This window comes from Hoplias malabaricus, chromosome 12 (assembly GCF_029633855.1).
Source record: "Hoplias malabaricus isolate fHopMal1 chromosome 12, fHopMal1.hap1, whole genome shotgun sequence".
In the NCBI taxonomy this organism is placed as follows: Eukaryota; Metazoa; Chordata; class Actinopteri; order Characiformes; family Erythrinidae; genus Hoplias; species Hoplias malabaricus.
The window spans coordinates 13,586,921-13,611,512 of NC_089811.1; the positions used below are offsets into that span (position 1 = coordinate 13,586,921).

Sequence of the window (24,592 nt, forward strand, 5' to 3'; positions counted from 1 at the left end):
CAGAGCTCCAGGTGCATTGTGACATTGCTTTGAGTGAGCCGGTTACAGACGGCAAAATTATTTACGTGACTTGCTCTGTGTTTTTTTTTTTTTTTGCATTGTCAACTTGCAAGTTGCAACTGCTTCACAGCCAAGATGGCATGAGTATGCAAAAGCAGGGCCATGGGGCTTTACTCATAAGAATAAATAACTATCAAAACATTTTTTTAAACATATGCTTATTTACATTTGACTAACACTCTAAAATACAAAGATTTGTTTGGGACAGTAGAAATTTGGTTTGGCACAGTGAAATTTCCTGTCACTTACGTGACTGGGCAAGTTGGCAAAAAAATAAAAAATAAATAAAAAATGTAACGTGGACCTTAACTAATGCTCTTGTAACTTAGCATAATCGAATGCCCACACTAATGTCCCAATATCTAGTGTAAAGCATTTCTAGAAGATTATAAACTTTTGCTGCAGAAGAAGGGTAAATATAAATAAATAAATAAATATCTCTCAATTGAGATCCTTGATTTAGGTGTCTCATAGGTGTCTCTCAGCATTCTCATGGGAAATTCTCCATTAAAATAAACATGCAGCCTAAGACACTATTAATCCATGGGAAAGGTCTGGGAAACTGACCCGTACAATATTTTCAAAACCTTCTGACACAGTCTTAATGACACTAAAAGTCTACAGTCCATCAGCACAATTGGACACAGTTATCCCTGTACACAAGTTTTTTTTTTTTTTCTTTGCTTGTTTTTGTTTTGAGGGGGGGGGGTGGAAACTGACAAGCTTAAGTGACAGACAGCCTCTCCAAGAGTTCAAGGTTAAAGAACCTTACAATAAAGAAATAGATATGAAGATTGAAGCCTGGGAAACACTCCTGCACTTTTACTCTGGGAGAATTATGTGACAGAAAGAACACCTTGCAATTGAGACGTGCCATTTACAAAAACTGTAATGAAAGGGAAAGAACAAGCAAGGGCTCTTGCATTAGAAAGCCTACAGTCCCTGAGAGAAACATATCCTTTCAAGCTTTGGAAGCAAAACATGACTACAACTTTGTCTTGTGATGCACAAAAGCTCTTTCTCTTACAGGGAAATCAACAATGAAGCAGAGATATGAATCAATTTATGGTGCAATAACACTTATTGTATTGAAGCTACAAGTCTTATTCAGAACCAGGATAAAGTGTGAAAGGTCTGCGGTCTGTTATCATTAGATCATATTTGGTAAAGCTGTGAATAAGCAAGTGCAAGGCAAAAACTGAGATAAGCTGAATGTCATTCTTTCGTCATACCCTCTCTACAGGGAATGGAGACAATTTAAACTTCATTTAGAAGCTACACTTCAGCCAAACAATTCTTTTATTACAGGTCCAAGCAACAAAAAGCAAATAAACCTCTGAGGATTCACTACCAGGGCTTGCCAAAGAAACATGCTGCAAATATAAATTCATTTCTAGGGATCAGTTCAAAAAGGCATTACTGAAAGAACCTACTTCAGCCTGCCTTGGTGTCCCTCGTGGAGTACTTACAAAAGCCGGAGTGTGGAGCTTCCCCAAGTGGTGTGTTAATCAGGTTTAGGGCAGACCAATGTTCTAGGGTTTCAGTTTCAAGCATTAACGTAATTACAAGCCCTTCCTTCCGAGCACACACTGACTGTGTTTATAAACATGCAACAGGAGTGACCTCTGAACCCTGGAGGAGAGAATAGGGCAATACCGGAACTTTTTTTTTTTTTTTGAATTGTCAAGCCTCACAAATAAAAACTTGTCTTGACTGCTCAATGTGTTCTTTGTTGGCCTGCATGACATTTCACAAACTCCATCTCTCTCTCTCTTGTTTTTTTTGTTTAAAGAAAAGGAGATTTGCTAGAGTCATGTGTTGTTAAAAAAATTATATATCACGGGATGGGTAAGAGTCTGTCTAGAATGCTGGAAAAACAGTGGCAGGTGACGATAAAATTCAAACAGCTGACTGAACTACTGGGACATCTTTTGAAAGAAGAATAACTGATTATATTCAAAGCTGTAGAGATGAAGATGTTATGAGTTTTTATTTTTTGTCCCTCTGCACTTTTTGTACTCCAGCTGTCCTTAAAGTGGCACGTCCTCTGTGATTCCAAGACTTTCAAAATATTTGGCTCCAGCCTTATGCATTTAAAGATGGGTCAAAATAATGGAATGTTTGGGGCCCTGAGGTAGTACGTCTACATTTAACTTGAAAGATGCATGGGCAGTGACAAGACTGACAAGTGAATGTTAGAAGGCTATATTTGTTATTTAGGATCTTCTACTTCCCCTCCCCTTGATGTACATCAAGTGTATCTATCGCTTTGAGAGAAAGCACTCTCCGCTAAGCTGCTGATTGTGGTAATGAGAGGGACATTGGGTCAAATATGGCTCATATAGCAGGGCTGCCTTTTCAAGTTGATCATTAATAAGGGGAAATTGTGTTTCCTGAGGTGTACACACTGATGTCTCATGGGCCATAAGCACTTCCACACACACAAAGGAAAGCTGACATAAAAAAATGGCAGGCTAAAACCTCCATAACTACAACAGGTATAAGGCATTGGGCCTCAACAATTGTTCACTACAACAACCTTTTCACCTCAAGCATTACGCAACTTGTGTTTTACGCCACGATTGTATAGCAATTTTCAGTCCTTCACAGGGCAACACTCTCACATTCTCTCACACATTCACACCTATAGACACTTGAGTAGCCAATCCACCCATCACACTTGCGTGTGTTTTGGACAGTGGGAGGAATGCAGAGAACTCAAAGGAAACCCACAGTTCTCCCCTTGAGTTGTTTTCCCTTAATACAAAAAATATCTACAGTTTATATTCTGATAATCATATCTAGGGTCAACCTCTAAAACATATGTAATACTCCAACCAATTTCCAGTAGTTTTCGAGATATTAAACAAGGTTTGGGGTGTGGACCCACCATTACATACGCACAGGCTCTAATCCAGGCTGAATCCTTCTTGGTAAATGATGTACAGAACAGCTAGCAGTATTCCTATATTAATTTACAAATCACAAACTGAGAGATGGCGCTCCTCTCTTAAACATCACTCATGGGACATGAGAACAAATGGTAGATGGTAGCAGTGGTGGTCTTTTCACCTACAATGTGTTAAGCATAATTATTGTTACAAAAATTATAATAAGACATTAGAGCCATAATACATCATGGTACTTGTACTTAAGTATATTTGTAAATATATATTTGTAAGTAAATATACATAAATATCTACAACGAAGACTTCTACTTTTACTGGAGTAATATTTTACCTTGAGTATATGTACTTTTACTTTTAACCAAGTACAAGGTGTACTTTGTCCACCACTGGATGGTAGAACAGGTAGTTTGAATATAAACGTTTGTTGTAATATTTTATTTGATTTCCAAAACCTACAGTACTATTTGCGCCAATTCCGTGAATTGTTTCATTTTCCTGAATTTGTTTATATCTGGCTATTGTCTGGTGCTAATCCAGAATTATATCCAGATAGAGACCATTCACATAAAAATGCAGGTGAAAATGCACATTTAAAACTATTGCACAAAATGGTGAGAATGTTTAGTCAGACTCTTACGGAAATATTAATGAAACTGTCTCGCCAAGACACATTCAACAACCAGCACCTTGACCAACACAGTACACACAAGAAAAGAGGTTAATCATGGGGGGGGGGGCACACTTGGTTATTCCACAAACTAAATTCCAAATTCTGCACCATGGGATCAGAATTTAAACATTGTTCAAATATTTATCAAAATGCAATCCTTAAATTCTAGAAAAATTATCTTTGCAGTTATTCAAAGTTAGAAAGACTGGGATTATTTTGCTGGAATGTATTGTTTATTTTTATTAGTTATATGGATTATTAAGAAATTACTAGCAAACTCTGTTTAGTATCAACAGATAAATCAGTCTCCCATTGCTCCCACAGCCTCAACTTCTCTTGAAAGAATTTACACTAAATGTTGGAACATAATTGTGATTAGCTGACTGCATTAAGCCACCGAAACTTTAGTGAAGTAATATGTCAAAATTGCCACTCAAAGCTACTGGATCATTCTTCCGTCATGCCAAAGAAATCAGTTCCAGAGTTTTCTGGACCTATAGTGTCTACTGGCTTTCCTACAAATAAATTATTTGTGTGTGTTTGCACTGGTGTGCACTACTGAACGAATTCAAAATCAACAGAGCAAAATAATCAAAATTGCTAACTCACACTTGACAAAACTGAAGGGATGAGGAGACCATGTGAGAGTCATATGAGCCAGCTTAGCGTTGCACACATCTCCATTCGCTTTCTCCTTCACTTTCCCTCCCTCCTTCCCCGAAACAGTCTGAAGATGAGCAGTTAGAATGTAAATCACCCCCTGTGTGTTTCCTGCATGAATACATCCAAGGTATTCACTGTCTTTATGTGCCAAGTTTCAACTCTTTTCAGCTCCTCTACTGTACTCGTGCAGGACTGGGTTACAAAACAGTGTAGTGGACTTCCATGAACTGTTGAACAGATCTAGTAACAGGGTATATCACATTATTAAGTGCAAGACTAAGATTATAAATCACAGTACTACTGTTGTTTTTACATTAAAATGACATGTTTCCTAACTTTTCAGAACAGAAGACCAGCAACAATACAGGCTTGAAAGCTTAGTTAGGATTTTTACTTTTATAATGAAAAAGCATAAACCAAATTTCTTTACAATCTTCTTTGGTCACTTCTATACAAACATAGTTATAATTGTGATTTTAAGTGTGTCTCCTCTTGTTTCAATAAATAAGTTACAGATCTGAAGCTTTTTTATGCTGGATGCCACTTGGCAAAACTCCATGATTATTATTAATATCGATATTTTTCAAGAAATAAAATGCATATCACTCATTAATATTTTCAAACCTCTTCTTCTCATGAATGTAACTATACTGTTGAAATTAAATGCTTCGTTTTACTGTGTTCGATTTCTGAGACAACATTTAAATATCTACATAGCAAAATTATAACTCTTCATTTTACCAAAGGAAAGCAAAAAGTTATGAATTGTGCTGCTTTCCACTGTCCTCCCCAATTTAAAAACTTCAGGCCTGAAACTAATAGTCAAACGAAACCAGCTGATGATAAACCATGTCCCACATGGCTTAACCAACAGGCCTTCAGGTGACCAAGAACAACGCTTTCTAACTTAACAATAAAAATGATTTGTAACTGTTGTATTAGCTGTACTATTGTGCCAATATGAAAATGTCCCACAGATGTTCCAAGACAGAAGCCTTATGTTTGCCACCATATGGCAGTTAAACTTTTTTTTTTTTTTTTCATTTCAATGTTTATAGGATTCACTGATATATTATGCCTTTGGTATTGTGTGAAACATAGCATTGTTCCATTGCATCTTGGTCTTTGAATGGACGTTCGATTACACTGTCACATATTCTTTTTTTTTTTTTTTTTACTTTTAAATAACTTCATTCCTGTCCTCATATGTATATATACACACACACACAAACACTTTTTTATTTATTGCTTTTGCTTTAACTTTTATTATCCTATTCTTTTCTGTTATTTCTTTATATATAATATACATATATTTTAGATCCCTGTGCCTTAAAACTGCACACAAACATACTACACTATACACTGGCCAAAACATAAATCTGGTTAAATAAGATTAATACTGCAGTTTAAAAAAAATGTTTGGGCGAAAAACATCAACAAGATGTATCTCTCAAAATGGTATAATATATGCTAGGAATACCCACAGGGTCATAAGAGATGAGCAGATGTCTCTCCACACATGGGCATACAGTACACCAGATGGTACTGGGACAAGCACATGTTCAGCAATGTAAGGGGAAATTTGAAAATTCCAGTACAGTATAGCTGGAACACAAGTATCTGAACAGACAAATATACCTTAGCCATGTTTAAATAATCACAAAGGTATTCAATGTAAACCTGTCCAATACATAATTTAAAAAAAGCAACATAGTGCACTGGTAATGGATGTTGCTGAAAGTCTATGAAACATCTCCATTATCCTGTAAACTGAAAAACCCTCCAAGCTATTGTTCAAATAGAACAGCCCATTAGTGAAACTTTACATAATGTCCCAGTTCCATACAACGCAAAAGAAAAACGTAGGGTGCTGAGGAACAAAGCAGAGATAGCCTTCATCCCTCAATCCAGAAAACATATACACCCTCCTTTAACATAAACAGACACACCTTTAAGCTAAACATAGTCTACCCAGAGAGATGTCCTGAACTATTTAAAGAGTTCAACCTGTTGAAACACTGCACGGTATGCACATAGTTTGCTAGAAAGTCACATCTATATTAAGTGAGCAGGCGGTACACTAAAGTTCTACAATGTTACATCCAATATGAATACCCACCACTCTGTTAATACAAAGGTAATGTCATTGGCTTTTGCCTCATGACAAGCAAGTTGCTGAACTTAGGTATAAGCGGCAAACAAACCATGAAATCAGTCATGATTTAGGGATATTAGGAGCAAATGTAGATGGCCCATAACTCATTTTATGCATTCTACAAATGCTCACATTGTTGCATTTTCTGCTAAAAGTCCAACATTGTTTTGATGGTCCATAGTTTAGCTTCGGTTATTTATCTTTCAGTTAATATTTATTCAAATCAATTTACAAAAAGTTATATTACGGACCATCAAAACATAGCTAACAAAAAAAGTAACTCTGCCAAATTGCACTACAACCCTTCACATCCAACCTTGACTCTCACCTTCAAGTGTCGCTGTTCCTAAAGTTATCAGTCAAGAACTGCTGATCTCCATATAACTGGGATGGACTTTTTATAGCCTCCCCAGAAGCACAGACTAAAGCCAAGTCCATTCACATGACTGTGGCATCTGCAGGTCCACATATGAGTGGGTTTTATCTGTGGCTTAATGCCAGGGAAGACTCACAAGTGGGTCCTGCAGGTGCCTCAGTCAAGAGGACAACTTATTCCAAACCTGTGAACACCTTTCATGTCATACCTCTTAATCCGAAGATCTGTCTTGACGGTAGAAGGCAGACTGAGGAAGGAAATGGCTAAAAGATTGTGGTGCACCGTTCTAGACCAGGGTGTAGAAGGCTTTAAGCCTCAAACACTTCACGTCTGGAGATTTAATGCATTTTGGGATCAAGAAAGGGAGGGGTCAGTGGGCTATGTGCTTATGTGAGTTGTAGGGTGTGTGCATAGGGGTGGGTGGAGGTTTAGGATTTAAGTTAATCAGCTACTGGGGAGACCACATACTGTACAGAGAAGCCTGGAGATATCTGTGCACTGTGAACATCTGTGGAGGTCTAGGCTGAGGGCGAGTTATGAACCGATGCAACATTGTTTAGTCAGCTCCCCAGCAGATCCAATCCCTTTGAAGAAGAATTCCATCTAAGACTTGCATCGGAATATGTTGAGCTCTAGGAAATTTGGTGTGTTAGTCACAAACTCTATTATAATTTTATCCTCATTTTAGGATTTAAGTTTTCTTCCCATTCTGTTCTTTTTTAATGAGATTTTTCCTGACTTAATAAAGCAGATAACATTCATGACATTCATTCATAACAAGCCATGATGAGAATTCTTTAATTCGATTTAGAAATTCAACATTTTAGCAGACAATGGAGTTCTAAAATTTACCTTCAGTTTGGGAGTACACAACCCACATAACCTTTTTTTTCTTTATTATGCAAATGTTACTGCCATCAAATATAAGTACTGCAGGCACTTGCTGGGCAGAATAATGATAAACAATATTTAACAAAGTTATTAAATGTATATTTAGAAATATAGAAAGACAGAAATGCCCAATTTGAAAATCTTTCAAGAAACTCAACATGTTCTTTACAAACAGACACAGTCTACTGCTGTTAGTAGTTATACAGCCATGCCGTCGGCACTATGCACTGTTAGCCATTGTAGCATTATAGTCAAGTGTGGTTTGAAGCATTCCCCATTTCGGTTTATGTTCACATGCCCATCGCATGCGCCTTTTAGAGAGAGCTGAGGCTATAGTTGGCATCTGGGCTGAACAATGGCCCAATGATAGGCTGAATGTTAAATCTTTACAGTTTTATGTTTGCCAGTCAACCAACAACTTGTTAAATACCAACCATTCATTTTGCTATTGCTAAACTATTGCACCAATTCCAATAAATATAAATCTGCAATTTTGTTACTATTAGTTTGTCTTTTTTTTATGGAAAAAAGCAAAATGCCTAAACATATGAATGGTGAAAAAATAAATCCATAAAATAGAAAAATGGGAAAAAATAAAACAGGAAACTATAAATGCGTTGCATAAGACACTTTAAAATGAACTTACACTGAACTAGCATTCATGTGACTTGGTGGTTTGACATTGGAAAGCGAGTGCTGTTTATGGCCTGAAGTAATGCTGTGAAAATGTGAAGAAACAAAGCATAATTGAGTTTGTTTAAAGGCTTTGTATTTCTATAAGTACCTGTAACATATTAAATGCTTATATTAAACATTAAGAAAAATATAATAAATCCATTGTTGTAAATTGCTCATAAGCTACACAATAATAACTTATTCCACAGGATATTTTATTTGTGCAATCATTCTTTGTCATTCAAGACCTTTGACTTTAATATCTTGCATCAACTGTTTGAAAGAAAAGAAATGGCAATGCAAAATTGTACATACAAACATGTAACTTTGAAAATGATCAGGAATCTTTGAGTGTTGTCTAGAATTCAGACATGATCAAAGGTGTTAATGAAAGTTGAATCTCGTGAATATTAAAATGATTGCCAACATAAAGAGCAAGCATTCAAACTATTTGGGTCAACCCTAGTTAATAACAATTGTTAAATAATAGATGAACATTTTTTTTACAGATTTTCCTTTTGTGTAAATTCAGTTAATTCAAGGTGCACCCAGTGTGGGCAGATATTCAGGTCATCATGCCCAGTTATAAATTTATACAAAGGAGGAATAAAGTCCGAAGCCCACTGGACTTTGAAAGAGTACAACTGCCCTCTGATTGATGGTGCACCATCTAATACCTTTGGGATGAGATGGAGAGAAGTTTGTGACCCACAACTTATCAACCAATATTAGTCCTAACCAATGCTTTTGTGATAGAATGCAATCAAATCCTCATAGCAGAGATGGTTACATCTGCAAAGGATGGACCAACTACATAGTATCCTTGATTCCAGAATAAAGATTAGAAACCTGTGTTAACAATATTTGACAATATACTTGGTCAGTAATTTTTTAAAAGTTCATCATTCCATACATGTGTGATATAGTAATTACTGAACGCAAATACAATAATGCTGAAGTGCTTTAGAAACATGTGCTGTGAAAAAAGTGCTTTGTGAAATCAAAAACACTTCATTAAAGTTCATCAGCTGTAACACTGTTGCATAATCTGAAAGAACACTGCAGGGAAGTGGAGAACAGTAAAATTCCTTTAACAGACCATGTGAATAGTCTTATGGATCTCACACTCAACTTGAATGCTCTCTTATTCTACTTACACAGGCTACGTGACATGCTACAGTGCCACTCTGCATTTGCCTCTATCTTGTGTAACAATGTGGGACACTTGGTACCACACAGCTGTGAATCAGCCCTGGAGAGGACAATGAACAGTAATATTTTAAAAATAATTATTAAAAAATAATAATAATAAAAAAAAATCATAATGATCTCCCCACCCACAAGAAACAAATAGATCTGAATACCACTTTGTTCAAAATGTGACAGTATCAAACACACTATTACTGTTTAACACATATAAACAGAAAAACACAATAAACCACTAAATTCCATTGTATTCATTAGATAATAACATATAAACTTCTTGTATACCTTGAATATGCATTTAATAGTGTTGAAACAATGACTAAAGCAACTACAATAACTTTGTACACTGTGCAAGAGTTTAAAAGTTGCACTATTTAAGTTGTTAATGTATATAAAATAACACATTAATATAAAATATAAATATATAATATAATATATAAATTTCAAATTGTGAATGTTAGTACATGCCAATAATAATAATAATAATAATAATAAAAAGTTTCAAAAACATCACAAGGATCAAACAACAGTTCAGTTTCTTAGTCTAAACACACCTGTTCAGTATGGCCAGTTTCAGTGGCTGAGCCTCAGCTCAATTCGGTTCGGTGTGAGAAGGTATGGATTTAAGCCATTTTATCTGGTTTCGTTTTACACTCTTCTTTCTTTTGTAATATTTAATTTATATTCTTATTTCTTTTGCTCCAATTAACCTCATTATTGCTCTTTCACAAACATGTGATTAGCACTGTGATCGGAGCTACTGAGACAGGGCAATTTTAAAGTCTGCACTTTACAAAATCCTAGCTGGGTGGTATAATTTCACAGTTTGTGGATTGGTAGGTACTCCATATGGAAAAAAATCAATTCCTTTTTTCATAATGTATGCCCTTTAATGAAGCATTACATTCCTAGTTATGACAAATTATAAAAGGTGAAATGGTAGCTAATACTAATGTAGGACAGGAAAAGCAAATTTAGATCACTTGTGAATACTATAACAGTAAAGTTACTATCAATATGGCATGAGGTTATTCCATGTTACAACCCTACGGCTCAATATCATCTATCACAACTCTGAAAGCCACATCAAAAGCTGATATAAACCACTGTACAATGCACCCTCTGGGATGTATTCTTTTTTTATGTATTTCAGTCTTTAAATATTCTTGGCACTGCTTCTTTAGTTTTGTTGCAAAGACAAAATGTGCATTGTAACAATGCCAGCGAATTAGTGATCAGTGGTTCTGTCTCAATAATGTGTAATAATGTCATGTTAATAACATTTCTAAGCACCGTGAAAAGGTCAGAAAAATCAAGAGCCACAAGAGAAACTTGAAAAACCTCTACTTCCAATAACTGAAACAGGCCCCGTCTCTTCAAATACATATAGCTACAAACACAACAGATGGCTTGCGTTGAAAAATGAGATGTTTAATTAAGGGTTTAACTGGTAAAAATATAAACTGGTTTGTTGTTGTGCCTTATTAAAGCACGTATTTCTTTGTTAATTAAATCTACAGATGGCTATATTTGAAGGGCACAGTTTTCTTATTGGGAGAGAAGTTAAGTAGGACCTGCAAGATAAATTACAGCTTTTTCTGTGTTTTGAAGTACCTTCAGTAGTTGTTTTGTGATCCAGAAGTAATCATCCAATGACAGTACCTGATTACATTAAATTTTCTGTGGCTAACTGATATCAAATCAGGACACACTACCAATGAATTCCCTTTATTTCAGTAGAAAGTGTCCATGAAATTTTGCCACAAAGATTATTTCAGCCAATGCAAATACAAGCTGGGAGATACATGACAGAATACAGAGGGGTGACTGAATGGCATTTACATGGCAATGATTGTATAAAAATAACTGGATGCTATTCTTAGTGCCACCATTCTTCAACCATACATTCCATTATGGCTAAAACTATGGGATATATTTATTTTAACCTGGTGACTAATTGAGAGAGAAAAAAGGTCATTATGCTATATTAAGATGAATGTTGCATTCTCCCTCAATATCTTCTGACAATCGCTTAAACCTAATGTTTAATATAATCTATTATACAACCAATAGTTAATCAATAATGAAAACCAGGCATCAGGGTGCATCCAAGAAAAGTGTGTCAATGAGAGAAGAAAATCACACTCAAATTCAATTTACTGGGCTTTGTTTCCAAAGTCACTTCTTATTTCTAAGCACTGAGATTTTTTTCAGGTTTATTTCTTTAAGAGGGTTGGCATGGCACATACTAAATGAGATTTCTTTCAGAACAGATTTAAAATGACTTGGCAAAGTATTTCATCAGAGTTATGGAGAGTTAAGGCTTACTAATAACCGAAATATCAAAAACAACATTGAATATCAGCATAAAAAAGGTATCAAATATGAAAGAAACAATAACACTCTTAGCACATGACAAACTGAAAATGTGGAAGCATTGCCAAACCATGTGAAAGCAACATATGCTGTACACTTTCTCACTGTTAAACATTTTAAGCATTTTTTTTTTCTTTTAAAGGATTTCTGTCACTGGTTCTTAATGGAAGTGCTATAAAAAGCATGCCATAAGTCAAGAATTTATCTTTCAAATTGACAATGTTGTTTTTTAGTGATTTATATTCACTGGTACCTTGACTAAGGTTTACTGAACGCCTCTCATTCGTATCCATTTCCCTAAGTTAAGATCTGTCTTACTGCAAATGTCATTAGAGACTACCTACACATACACACAGTAGTTCAACTAAGATTAATTAGAGATACATAATGTAGTATATTTATAATTCTGTTAACAATGTAACCTTAAATAAGCCATGTGGAAATATTCTGGACAACTTCTATAAAAAAATGTCCTTAACTGAACATTTTGTGAAAAGGTAATATGTAAAAATATGCCACAGTGTTGGTAAAGGCCTTTTTTCTGGTTCAATAAAGAGGAAGTGTGCAATAAACGGTGAGCCTGACACTTACTTCCATACGCCTGAATCTACCAACTTAGAATACACAGCAGAAACTGAGAAAAACATGTCTAACCAAGTAAATAAAAGAGTGGCAAATATAATGCTTTAATCTAATAGTGCTTGACTGGTTAATTTTATCTTCAGGAAAATCTCTTTATTACTGCTCACTTTGAAAGTGCCCTAAAACAAGTCATGACCAATGTGAATATAGGAAAGTGTTCAAGAACTACAGCCTAACCCCTTTCTGCAAAATTTCCACAGAAATGCAATCGTTTTCTAATACAATGGATGGTTGATCTATCAACAAATCCAAACTAGCGTTCATTCAGACCCCATATGGGATGTATATTGTACCAATTACAATATCAGACTGTCCTCATTAAATATATATTTTTGTGTACATTAAAAAAAAATCACTCACATAAATAAATAAAAATAATTTCACTTTTAACACCTAAATGTTCCTTATATATGAGAGAAATGCATTTAAAATGTTTGAAACAAATTTCAGGGGACTTGTAGAGAGATCGGATTAAATTAAACAAGATCTATTTTTTTATTTTCATTGTTGATTCTCTCAGCTCCTTTGATAATTATGTGCACTTTGTAGTTCCACAATGACGATTTACCAGCTGTTCCTCTGCATATGTTGTTAGGTTTATGTAGGCATTTTACCCTATTTTTCAATGACCTGGACCCCAGTAGAGAAGGTATTTCAGGGTTTCCCGCAGAAAATTGGTTAGTTAAGGTGGTACCTTTGATGACCGTGGGGCGGGGTTAAGGGGTAACAGGGCTACAACGTTTTATCATTAATTATTCTTTATTTATATTAACATTTATTAACAGCTACCTGGATGTGCTGCCAGTGTTACACCGAATTCTGTGACTGTTGAGTTCTGTGAGCACCTACAGGGTGCTGCTTATTATCATTCTTAGGGTAGAGAGAAACTTGCTGTTAACTATGCGTTCATGTACGCATCATGGCTGCCTCGTGTTTCCTGCTTCCGTTCTTTGCGTCAGTTGTGCACGTACTCAGTAAAAAAAAAAAAAGCTACACATTTGTAAGGTGCAGTAAACTCTAGGGGGAGGGCAGGTGAAAAATTACATCACAATGTCGGAAGGTTTTGAGAAAGACTGTGTCAGAGCCAATTGTGCAACTATCCGTGTCTTTCTCAAGTCTGTGACAGTGAAATTTGTAGTTGTAGGAAACAGTCAATAAATTTGAAGTCACAGAGAAAATCTCTTCAGGAGTTTACAAACCTATAGATTTTTTCTCTCCCACAAATACAACTTAACCGTAACCTTTACAAATTCTTCATTGCAGGTGCACAAAACCAATTCGACACACAAGCACAAAAATATCATAGGCTCAGAGTTTTGCTACAGTTGCAGATATGAATATGGCGCAAAACACATTCACACACTCATAAAACGTGCAAAGGTTGTACATTCGCAAACTAATATGTGAATCTACCTTGATCCTGGAATGGATTAAGCAGCAAATATGATGATGATGACAATTATGTGAATCTGTGCAATACGAGTTACACACCTGCATTCAAGTCGATGATTACACCCGCTCGAACCTGCGGCTACAAGTCACAAATGCACCTCTTTTTCTCTCACACGTGACAACTTCCGCACGCTCTCACTTTTGCACCAAATATCTCAGTCAGTGTGGTGCAAAACTAATCTGTGCATTTGTAGAACCGGGCCAGGCACTGTTCAGAGATCAGCGACCAATCAGAAAACTCGTTACGCATGTGTCAACTTCTATTGGCTGAGGTCTCCTGGTTCTGTTTGACTGAGCGCCTCCTCAGGAAATGACCAATGCTTACAGAATGAATATGTCAAACAGCAACAAACAGCTACTGTTTCCATCTACAAAGTGTACCAACATCGTAGGAGTATCTAATAGCATATACAGTGATTACACAAGGTATTTAAAACCTCCAGAAGCACTGCTGTGTCTGACCCACTTGTAGCAACACAACACAAAATAACACACAACTAAGACCATCACATCAGTGTCACTGCTGCTCTGAGTACAATCCACCACACCTGCTCTGTGGTGAAATTGGGCTAACAATGTATGCAGAGCAACAGACAGTACAATCTGTATTCATACAAAGAACACAATCTCTACTAATAACTTTTCAGGAAAAAAAGTGCTGAATTGTAAACACTTAACTCATTAAAAGGATATAAACAGTGCTTGTAATAGTGGGAAGATTAGAATTTTTTTTAGTTTTGCAAGTTCATTGATTGGTTGTAACCGCTTATCCAGCTCAGGGTCGCGGTGGGTCCAATGCCGACCCAGAATCACTGAGTGCAAGGCGGATAAAACTTCCGCCCTTGGGAGTGTTTATTTAAGAGAACCAGCCTGATCTATGGCGTCAGATCCAATTAAAAATTCTCAAGTGGAGAAAATAATTCTGTGTGAGGAAAACCACATCAGGCAACGAACTGTGCTCTCGCCAACAGAAAAAAAATTCCTGGGAGGAAATACACTCTGAGTGAAGAAAAACCCAGTGGGTTCTCCCTGCTCGAGGGAAAGTTTCTGCACTTGTGTTGCCATACAAGACAAAATACACCCCACAGAGTGAACAGGAGACTTTAACACTAAATATATATATATATATATATATATATTTCATACATCCACAAGCACTTGAAATAAATCTATTGTATAGTCTTGTTTACGCTCTCACGTTCATACGGTCTCCTGTTCATTTACCATAATAGCATGAGCTAGCTGGCTGTGCTGCCGGTGTTGCACCGAATTCTGTGACCGTTGAGTTCTGTGAGCACCTACAGGGTGCTGCTTAATATCTATGGAATCAGATTTGTGCCAAAAAGAATCGCACAAATAAATAAATAAATAAATAAATCTCAAACATAAAACGTATAACTTGCAAACAAAATATCCAGCTCTGACTTTTGTGCTCCATGACATTTGCACGTGCCCTCTCAGTTTTGTGCACAAGTTCTCAGAGTTCTGTCTGTGCTCTCCGAGTTTTGTGTGCAAGCACTCCAAGTTTTGTTCACCTGATCCCTGCGTTTTGCGAGCAGTTTTGGCACAAACCTCCCGTGTGGGCAGATTTTCCCAGGGTTGCCTTCCCATTGGCTAATGACTTTACCGCACAAAACTGAGAGAGCACACTCAGAGCTCACGGGTAAAAGTCATGGAGCACAAACGTCAGAGCTGGATATTTTGTTTGCAAGTTATAAATTTTATGTTTGAGATATTTTTTTTTTTGTGCGATTCTTTTTGGCACAGGTCTGATTCCATAAATGCCCATCATAGGAGTCACAATTTCTGACAGCTGCCATCAAAATTTGTGACCCCCACTGAATCTCCATAAAAACATTCATGATTACGTACATTTATGTAATTAATATTCAGTATGCCGAGGCTATGTAGCAGCGCCCTCTAGGGTCAAAGCACTCGATGGTCACAGAACTTGGTGTAGAAACGAAGGTTTACTGAGCTCTATTAGTGCGGCACAGTGGAGCAGCAGGTAGTATCGCAGTCACACAGCTCCAGGGTCCTGGAGGTTGTGGGTTAAAGTCCAGCTCCGGGTGACTGTCTGTGAGGAGTCGGTGTGTTCTCCCCGTGTCCGCGTGGGTTTCCTCCGGGTGCTCCAGTTTCCTCCCACAGTCCAAAAATACACACGTTGGTAGGTGGATTGGCGACTCAAAATTGTACATGTGTAAGTGTGTGTCACCCTGTTAAGGACTGGCTCCCCCTCCAGGGTGTATTCCCGCCTTGCGCCCAGTGATTACTGGTAGGCTCTGGACCCACAGCGACCCTGAACTGGACAAGCGGTTTCAGACAAAGAATGAATGAATGAGCCCTATCACCCAAATCTTATCATTGTTATCGAGCAAAAATTTAATCACGAAACATATTGATATCATTTTATCACCCAGCAATTTTATTTATTTATAATTTTTCTTTTTGTATAATGTGTTAAAATTCCTTCATAAATGGATCAGTCGAAATTGTATTATGATATATATATATATATTTTACATTACATTACTCATTTCAAACCCACATGTTTGTAAGCTCTCTTTCACATAATCATTTATTCTTTCAGTATTTACCATTTTCCTACAAAACTAAATCAAACTTCAAGAGTAGGAGTTTTATAGGCATCTTTCATCACGGAACAATTCAAAATTAAACCATAAAGCACCACTGACATAACTCATCATTTATAATATACGGGTAAAATGTTGAACCAGCAAGCAGCCTGATACAAGCCAAGGGGGAGGGGGGGGCAACTTTTAAAAGTAGTGTGTGTAAAGTTTTGATTCGATTTTTTTAAACCACATTTCAGCTTAATTCATTTTAGAGAACAAGAGAAAATATTGGATTCTCACTGTTTGCTTTAACACGCAAACTTCCCTCGGAGATTAAGGAAATTACTTGTCTATACTTTATACAGCACAAGCATAACGTAACTTCCTATATAAATCAACATTAAAGAGTAACATAAGCACGAAAACAAGTTAAAGGGAAATAGGAAGTAAGTTGCTGGTCAAATTTACATCATCTTATGACTAACTGAGGTTATCAAAGACACGTCTGTAATACAGCTCTGGATTGAGCAATATTATATATATAAACACATATATATATATAAACTGCGGTTTAACTTGTAAAGGAATATATAAAAGGCTCTGAGTTTCTTCATGGCATGGAAATGTTGCCAGACACGTGGATCAGACGCATGGCAGATTAACATGTATGTGAATAGCGTCATGGCTAAATATATTTCGTGTTAACTGTAACAGAATTGAGTAACTTGTTCCACAGACATGAATTCGAGCAACTGCATGGGCAGGGGGTTGTATTAGAACTACCAACTGGTCGTATAGTTTTGCTTGGCTGAGGTTAGCTTCTTTGTCGAATTATACGTTCCACCTTAAAGGGTTCCACGGAAATTTAAGGTGGACCTGCAAGTTCAAATAAGATGCCGAATAAGATTCTAATTTCAGCATTGTTCCCATTTTATTCCTTTATTTGAAAAAGATAACGCGGTCTACTGAGAAGTTACTGGTTGGTTGTTCCTTATTACAGCCACAATTGGCTAGGTGCCATCTCGCGCCTGAACGTTGTGATTTAAGCTAAAGAACTGGACCGAAATATATCATCCTATGGGTATGTTAGCTTAGCTTTAGCCTAGCTCCTTAAAGCTAAAGCTGCGATAGAGCACGAGTGAAGGCAGCACAAGAAAATGTCCGCCTACTCCGTCAACATAACAAAAGCTTTGCCCTTTCTCAGCGACTAAGTGGATTTTAACCGTCAAAAACAAATTATATCACACACAGAACTACTCGTCTCCGCGCTGTGGAGCTGTCGGTGCCCCTGCAGTGGGAGTGAGCGAGAACAAACCGCGGCGTTTTTATACAGTTACCTCACTCGAGTGCCGTGTGCATCTCCTCTCCGCTCGGTACGAAAAACTCACTGCGCGCAAAAACACAGCATCCACACACAGTCGCTGAACAGCCATTCACCAACACCGATGCGCAATCACCATATGCCCCGCCCCGCTTTATACAGCAACTGGGCGTAAAATACGTACTAGTCGATGGACATTCTTGTGGGTCTTTTTCAGTGAGTTAGCTAACAACAATGGGCACAAGAATGCTTTGGATTTTATTGTTTTCATTTTCTTAATTCCGGCCTCACTCAAAATTGCTTTCTAGTGAGCCCACTGGACAAAAGATGGAAATTTACTGTGAAAATATAAAGATACAACTTTTTCCCCCCAAAGCATCCCAAGCATTTAAAGCATTCGAGATCCCCTCCAGTTAAATCTTTAACCTTGTTGACATTTTTTTAATGGTAGCAAACAAAGTCTTTACTGTTTTGAACTTGCAGTGTTACAAAGACAGCCTCAAATGGGGGGGATTCAAAAACCCAGGGTCTCTTAAATTATGAACTCAGGCAAACAATCCTGTCAACTTGCAGGGCCAGGCTTTCAAACTACAGACATGCAGTAGAAGGTTTGGCGGAGAAAGAGGTAGGGACTAATTATTTAATCATAAAATCATTCACACTTTATGAATAAAAAAAAACAGATAAAGTATAGGATAAAAAAAAAATCTATATACGTATATATATATTTTTTTATATTTCCCCTTGTTGTTCAGTTCACCAATCTTTACATGCACATTATAGTGTTCAGTAAAGCATCTAAAAAAGAAAAGAAAAACTTTAAATAGTTTCTGCAGTTGATGTTAGAAATTTCTTATTTTATTATTAGTTAAAAACAAACAAAAAAAAGAATAAATATGACACTGAACGAGTCAAATACTAATAAACAGCAGTTGACAGTGTGCAAAGATATTCAGAAAGAGAAACACAATAACCAAAGGATTTTACTGTTTTAAAATATGAGTCAGGTAATAGTTTCTTCAAAGAACTAAACATGAATATTCATTTAATGTATTTAAGAGATAATGCCATGTCCTATTATTCGCCTTACATCTCTTGTTCCAACAAGCTGGCTTAGATGTGCAAAGCTCATTTCTTACAATTTTCCCACCAAGAGCGATCATAGGCACCACTACACTGTCAGAAAAGAGGGACAGCACAGGTACAATCCTGTCTTAAATTACAATTCTAAAGGTACACTAGGTTGTTTTTATCTGAAATGAAAGATGAATAAATGTAAGCTTTCATAGCACATTTTAAAATAGAAAAATAGAGCTGTAGTTGAAATGTAAAGTATGAAATCAATTAATCAAAAAATATATAAATCTACAACTGCAATAGACTATTGTATAATTCTGATTCAAAATGACAAATATAAATACAACCACAGCAAAAGTGAAAGGCACACACACACAGTGACAGCTTTTCTAAGAGTATTAATATTTACAGTGCACCTGTAAAGTGTGTGACATATCTTTGTGTACTGACATCGTTTACTGAGAGTAATGATCTGATATTCTGAACAAAGTCTTCTCAGAGGAATACAAGCTGCTACTGAAGCAAAATAAAACCAACAACCAACAATTGTCAGTGTCAGTGTTGTGTTAAATGGCTGAAACTTCTGTAAGAACAAGCCCTGAATATTTTTGTGGTAACCAGGTCTGAGACACTAACAGCTGTTGACCAGTCAGGTGCAAGGGGCAGTAAGATTTCACTGACCTTCCTGAAAAAAAAAAAAAAAAAGAATATGAACAAACATACCGCTTTACCACAGAACGTGTCAAGGTCACAACCTGTTGATAATATGCATCTTCACATGAAAAAATATTGATTGGGCACTGTGTTTGTCACATTAAAGGGAAGCTCTAGCCAAAATAAAAAATTTGATAATTGCTATATCTGTTGTAAGTATACTTGCTTACAACCTACAGGTAATGATTTTTCTGGTTTAAACACTTTCAAACCAGCTTTTAAAATACTAAATTCACCTAAAACCATATATGTCAAAAGGCTTGCACATACTGCCTATAATCAGTGAACAAAATACCCTTTCAGAAAAAAAGGTACAGTAGAGTTACATTATTATCACTAAATGTACAAACAATGCAAACCTACCTTTAAAGATACAAGAGTGGTTTTAGAGCTGGATTCCCTAAAGGTAAATTACAATCCTTCTCCAGAACAAGAAGTGAATACTTGTAAGATTTCATTATGGAACTATGTAAAATAAAACATTGTATAAATCTTGGAGATAACATTGGGTGTATATAATTGACACAACTTTAAAATCTACACTTTAAATTGAAAAAGGTGCAGTTATGTTAATTAATTTAAGGTACAGGAGAGGTACTGTTGCACGTACACCCACAGAGAAAGCAAAAGGTATCAGCACAGTGGTGTTTTTCTGACAGTGTACCACCAACAGGTAATGTCGTTGTCACACAAGGTCCTTGGGTTGTGAGTTTGAGCCCTGCTCCAGGTGACTGTGTGGAGTTTGGTGTATTCTCCCTGTGTGTGTGCGTCGGTCTCCTTCGGGTGCTCCGGTTCCCTCCCACAGTCCAAACAATCCACATTGGTGGGTGAATTGGCGACTCAAATGTGTCCATAGGTGTGAGTGAATGAGTGTTTGTGCTTCTTGCCCTGTGAAGGACTAGCTCCTCCTCCAGGGTGTGTTCCCGCCTTGCGCACGTGATTCCAGGTAGGCTGCTGACCCACAACAATCCTGAATTGGATAAGCAGTTACAGATAAAGAATGAATGAATGAATAATTGGCATGTACTGATAGCAATCAAATCTAGGCTCATTGCTGTGAGTATAGAAGCTTCTTCGTTTATACTGCAAAGTGTAGTTTTTTTTCTTTTTTTCCATTTCCCTTTCTCAGTGATGCCATCCTAGTGCTGGTACACACAGATGCTTTAACAGTCAAACTCTTTATTTTATACTTGATTTATTTATTATAGTTGTATTATTACCCTCTTCTTTGATCTGCACCCAACCAGTAGCCTCTAATGCCCGAGGACACAGACCAATCAATGCTTACAGGAAACTTTAGATAGGCTGATTGCTAAGAATTGGGAGCTGGTCCAACTCTGCATTCGATGATGCAAATCAGAATCATCCTAATGGCCTAGTCGTGACTGATGAGGCTGTTGAGATGTTTTAAGTCATTCTGATTGTGCACTTTGACATGCCTGCTGCCTACATATTGGCTTAAACCTATGAGGCTGCTCTGTTTTCTGTCTGTGATGATGACTAATAATTGTCTACCCAACTGATCCTCTTGAGAATGGAAAGTTTAAAAACAAAAAGTAAAAAGACAGAACACTAAACTGAAGGCTTTCCTTGCCAGTTTACACGTATGCTGCTTCTAATACCTGCTTAAATCTGCATGCCCAATCATCCAGCCTTAATGGTTACATCACTTCCATTGAATGGAGTTCTCTTATGGATAAAACAATGTGAAATCATGATGTAATATCACATTTCACAGATATTAAAGTTGCACTTCGTAAGTTTGGGGGTTGAGAGACATCTGGAAATATGTAGCTGATACATATAAAAAGAGGAGATCTGGTGAAAATAGGACATATGGGCTTCCAGTTTGATCCCCAGAGCCGGCAGGTCATGACTGAAGTCCCCTAGAGCAAGGTACTTAAAGTAAACTGCACATAGCTCTAAGCCAACAGTCTGCAGTATTATAGTCAGGTTTTACGTTTACTCAAGTGAAGGAGTGAACATACAAAAATCTAAAATTAAGAGTAGTTTAAATGTATGTTTTTAGCTTTAAATATTATAATATACATATATTATAATATATGTTTTGCCTCCTTCCTGTACTTCCATAGAGTTAGCTGTGAAAAACTTGATTTTAATTAATAATCTTTCAAAATATATACCTTTCATTATTTTCTGCAGCTCTAATGGACATAGCTGCTGAGCTAACAAGGTCAATGACTATAAATAGACAATAAGGTTTATAAAAAAATATTATTAATAATAATATTTTTTTTGAGAGCAGGACTGCTGAACAACTCCTCAGATAACACAAAGCTCTTGTTTCCCATCAATAACATATTCAGAACATTGTACTTGAAAACTCAAACCAAGCAAAACACCTTTATCTGAGGCTAAGGACATGTTTCCCTGGCGAATGAATCAATCTTGGAAGTTCCATCTGTTTAAAGCAAGCACAGCAACACTGACATTCTGCTCCAGCCTGTGGGTGGGAAAAACAGCTGACGAATTGTGGTTGTAATATAAATATCCAAACAATTGAAACGTGACATTCATAACTTTAGACAAAAAAACACTTTTTTAAAAATAAAATTTCCTCACCATTTGTTAGCTAACAAGTTGTTTTGTGTGCTTGAAAGTTTTGCATGCAAATGTGTTTAGGAAGCGCCAGTGTCTCAGTCATATTCTTACAACAGAAAACCACAGGGGTTTTTAAACAACAAAAAGACCTCCAAACATTGAAAAGCATAAACCAAGATGAGGATATTGCTCTATTCCTGCTCCATAGGTAAATAATTGACTTACTTTTGCTGCAGATTGAACTGACTCTAAATCCAGGAGACTGCCGACTCTATTACAGTAAATACAGACCAAAGGTGTTACAAAACTAAACAATTCAAATCACAAATGAGTTTCTGTGGTAATTCAAATAATTGATAAAAACTTACACACAAATTAAACGTAATCCATGTACAAGCAACATTTAACATATATTTCCCTCAAACATACAGTCACACATTAAAACACAGAAATAGAGTTTCTGAAAATAAACACAGGAGAAAACAGCAGTTCCCCACAGTCATAGACATTGCCTTTAATAGCTGTTTAGCAGTATATATAAGATATAAATAGAACATTTTTAAAAATTTCCTGTGCTTATTATTATGTTTGCAAAGTGGTTAATGCTAGCCTGATAGCTACTAATACTATTTAGTTTTCTTATTTTAATAATAAATGTTTAGATCAGAATTGAGAAAGTGGAGCAGCCTTATTTCACTGATAATATTGTTTGTGACCAGGGGTCCAGGGCTCTAAAAAATAGCTGTATCATCAGGAGAGCATTGTTTTGCTCCCAGGTCATGCGCCAGTCATCAGAGTATGGGAGTCTGAGCAAGCACAGGTGTCTTTCAGCTGATGTGACAAACCTGGGCAGTTGGCACTCTCTTCTGGTGTGTGGAGCACTCCAGTGGCTTTATATTAGCAGTGCAAAAAAAGGTGGTGACATCATGTGTCTCAGAGTTAGCACATGCTTCTTGTCCTGATCCTCCCAGTGCTGATGTCATTGTGTGTGATGAGGAGAGATATTAATTTAAAAAAGAAAAGTATTAGCGCTCACATTCACATGTTTAAATTACCAGCATTCAAATAACAATGAATTCAGCTGGAAACATCTCAATTCAGCTGGAAACATCTGAACATGTACTCCATTTAGTCCTATCACACAACATAGAAAAAAACCCTATTACCCTATGACTTTTCACATTGCCTAAATGTTCCACAGATGCCTCTATAAAATATATATGACAGTAGCCTCTATATGATCCCTCTTTTCTTGCAAAGACTTGCTGAGTCCAGGACCTCAGAGGATTTCCCCACCCTGCCAATGTGCACCAGGCTCTATAGATACAGAGGCACACCAGCTTTTTGGATCCCTTTGAACAGTAGACAGAATTGTGGTGCTGTGATCAGCTAAGACAGAGGCGAGGAGAATCAGCATTCGAAAGGCAAAAGGAATCCATCAATAATGGATGTCATTGATGGAAGCTGGGCATATTTTTCGAGGTTTCAAAGGGAGACTAAGGGGAGAACATGTTTTGTGACTTTTACTCTTAAAAGATACAATGTAATGTACTTTTGACCCACATGTTACTTTTCACAGAGCTGTTCTACCTGATGTAGCTACAGGACAAGTATGAAGCTCTGTTAGGATTGAGAGCAACATAGAAGAGGGAATACCGTAGATAGTAAATGAATACACAACTTTTAAATATGGTCATATTTAGTTCTGAGCTCGAATTACACCCAATATACACAGAACAATCACTGGATTTTTATAAGCGCCACTGACCATACAGAAGCACTTTGTAGTTCTACAGTTCTACAGATGGTTGTCCACCAGTTTCTATGCATACTTTCTGATCCCAATTTCACCCTGTTCTTCAGTGTTCAGGTCCCACAACACCCCAACAGAGCAAGTGTGTTAAACAGTATCCACTCACTGTCCACACTTATAAGACATACATGAGATATTGGTCCTACTTGTAAATGTAAAGTCAGAGACAGTATCAGAGACATCTGTTATAGCATAGTTTGGGTTGGTCGTCCTCTAATCTTTCATCAGTGGACAGAGGACACTGTTGGCTGCATATTTTTTGTTGGTGCACAATTCTCAGCCCACCGGTGGCACTGAGGGGTTTAAAAACTCTAGCAGCCCTGCTGTGTCTGATCCACTCATACAAGCAAAACAGACACTAACACAGCACCACCATGTCAGTTTCACTGCAGAGCTGAGAATGATCCAACACCCAAATCATATCAGTGGTTTGGGGGTAATGACCATTGAAGAG

The 24,592-nt window shown here is 36.8% G+C and overlaps 1 protein-coding gene across 1 annotated transcript in view; it reads right to left on the reverse strand.

Annotated features, from left to right (window-relative positions):
- Positions 1–18,090, reverse strand: part of slc39a10 (solute carrier family 39 member 10) — a 33,863-nt gene extending 15,773 nt beyond the window's left edge. Inside the window, exon 1 of the mRNA XM_066640920.1 lies at positions 17,989–18,090. The gene's annotated coding sequence lies outside the window, so the exon portion shown is untranslated. The remainder of the gene's footprint in view (positions 1–17,988) is intronic.
- Between the last annotated feature and the right edge of the window lie 6,502 nt (positions 18,091–24,592).